The sequence below is a fragment of the Bison bison genome, unplaced genomic scaffold (assembly GCF_000754665.1).
Source record: "Bison bison bison isolate TAMUID 2011002044 unplaced genomic scaffold, Bison_UMD1.0 scf7180017864367, whole genome shotgun sequence".
NCBI classification, from domain to species: domain Eukaryota; kingdom Metazoa; phylum Chordata; class Mammalia; order Artiodactyla; family Bovidae; genus Bison; species Bison bison.
The window spans coordinates 6,114,203-6,116,777 of NW_011494939.1; the positions used below are offsets into that span (position 1 = coordinate 6,114,203).

The following is a 2,575-nucleotide window of genomic DNA, read 5'->3' on the forward strand; positions in this document are numbered from 1 at the left end:
AAAAAAAAAAAAAAAAAAAATCTAGTGGCAGTAGAGACCAGAGACAGAAAACCCAATTAGGAGGCTACAGCAAGCATCTAAATAAGTATCAAGGGTCAAGATGATGTGAGTGATGAGGTGACAGATTCCATGGGCATAGGAAGAGGTAGATTGGATAGAATTTTTAACTAATTTGACCTGTGAGTAAGAAAGAAAAAGTAAGAGAGTAAGAGAGTGTTTCTAACTGAGTTAAAAAGGTAACTTATGGATGTTGATGCCATTAAAGATGGCTCAAAAGAGCAGAAGCAGGGTTGTGGGTAAATAATAATAAAAAACATTTTCATGAATGATCATTAATATCTAACCAGCTGCTCAAGTCAGACACATGGGAATCATCCTATGCTACTCATTTTTTTGCCCCAGGTAATGAGTTATCAATTCGTTCTTTTATATTTCTCAAATTCAGCTCCTCTTTATGGTTTCTAGACTCATTGCTATCATAATCTACCATAATTGAAGTACTCATTTATTTATGAAGTTGAAAGCCTCTTAAATGGTCTCCCTGTCTCTAGCCTGGAACCTCCATCCAATCTGTCTTTTACACTGCTACCAGAATGCTCTTTCCAAAACAAAAATCTAAACATTTTAACTCAGCTTCTGATCTAAACTGCTCAAAGCCCATCCTTCCCCAGTACCTTGAGGATAAAGTTCATGCCTTGGTTTAACATAAAAAGCCACTTAAAATCCCAATCCTGTCTACCTTTCCTACAACTCCCACACACGCAGCCTTTGGTCCAGCCAGGCAGTACCTTTAACATGCCATGCTGTTTCAGCCTCCATGCTTTTGCACTTGCTATCTGCTCTGATACTTCCCTTCCTTCCTTGTCTTACTCCTCATTCAAAAGCCTCCAGGGAGCTTTTCCTGATACCTAGATTCATAAGGCTAACTTGTATATTTGTGTAGTATCTTCAATAGAGTATTACCATCGAATACTATGAACTGCAGGTATATCTATTTCACTAGTCAGCAAGATCCCTGAGGCCACAAAATAAGTCTCCTTTGATTTTGCTGAATCTAGCAGTGTGTGGAACATGTAACAGATATTCAAAATTGATGTGCTTAAAGAACATGTAGGTGGATAGAGCCTTTATATATTGTTATGTGAAAAGGGCAGCACGCACAATAAGATTTCATTGTTGTTTAAAAAACATAAAGCTCTTGAAAGAAATCAAGAATTTTAGAGCCAAAGCCAGTTCAGGATTGGAAGCAGTGAGTGAATATCTTAATTGAGAATGGACAAAGGACAAAACTCAGGAGAAACAGCAATACTTAAGGGGGTGGAAGAGGAAGAGACAGCAGGGGTATAGGAAGACAACAAGGAAGAAGAGAACCATGGAAAGCTGAGGGGAGAATGTTTAGAGTAGGGAAAAATTAGTGTCAAATACCATAGAGCTAATGAAATCCCAGGAAAATACTACTGAGCAGGTGAACATTTTAGGTTCTCTGTATTTACATAACCTTTGCTTCACTCAACACATAAGCATCACAGGGGACAGCTTAGAATATTTTGCATTCTGCTTTTTAGGTTTAAAACTGGTTATATTTAACTTTCCAGCTCTGAGACCAAATGAAAATCATTAAGATATTTTAAACTACCTGACACTGGGATAAAGCATTTACTAAACCAAGAAGATGGAAAAATTAAGATATTTCAGTATCTTTCTTTCTTTTCTTAGTTATTTCTTATTCAGGTATCCGTTACTTTTATCATTTTAAAAATATCTAGGGACTTCCCTGGTGGGCCAGTGTCTAAGACACTGTGCTTCCACTGAAGGGGGAACAGGTTCAGTCCCTGGTCAGGGAACTAAGATCTCACATGCTGTGTGGTGTGGGCAAAAAATAGGAGAAAATTTTTAAATAAAGTATCTCACATGGATTTGAGGAGAGGGAATTTCTTTTGTTTAGATTTACATTAGTATGGTAGCTTGAGTAATATTAGATACTGTCTGACAACCCTTAACCATCACAATTTTTCATTTACTAATTCTAACAGAAAGAATTCTCATTTCTAATGCATCTCAATTTTAACTACTTTCATGAATCTGTTATATCTGATAAACAATAAGGTACTTTATGGTTAAAAAAAAATCATAGCATGTAACAATAGTAACCATAAAATAATGAACATACCCCTGTATCTGTATCAGATTTTGATGAATTTAGACTTTCCTGAGAAGGTGATGGGGACACACGTCCTAAAACGACATAGTAATTGTAAAAAGGCATGTATGTATATACAACTGTATATACACACACACAGAAAACATCAATCACAAATAATAACACAATAACACCTAATTAAAAGTCATAGAATGCATCATTCTAGAAAAATGTATTTTTCTAAACAAGCAAAGCATTAACTCTTAGGCACCAAAGTATTTGTTTTTATTATTTTTATATAGAATCTTTATAAATTGGCTTAACCACATGTCCAATTTAATAAAATATTGTTATATCCTCATTATTCATTGTGAAGACATTCTTGTCAATCAGAACAATCAGCAAGATGAACAATAAAGGGGTAAAAAGTGTCTG

At 35.3% G+C, this 2,575-nt stretch overlaps 1 protein-coding gene across 1 annotated transcript in view; it reads right to left on the minus strand.

The window, feature by feature from the left end:
* WDR44 (WD repeat domain 44) overlaps positions 1–2,575 on the minus strand; it is a 102,737-nt gene that overhangs the window by 33,768 nt on the left and 66,394 nt on the right. The window lies entirely within an intron of this gene.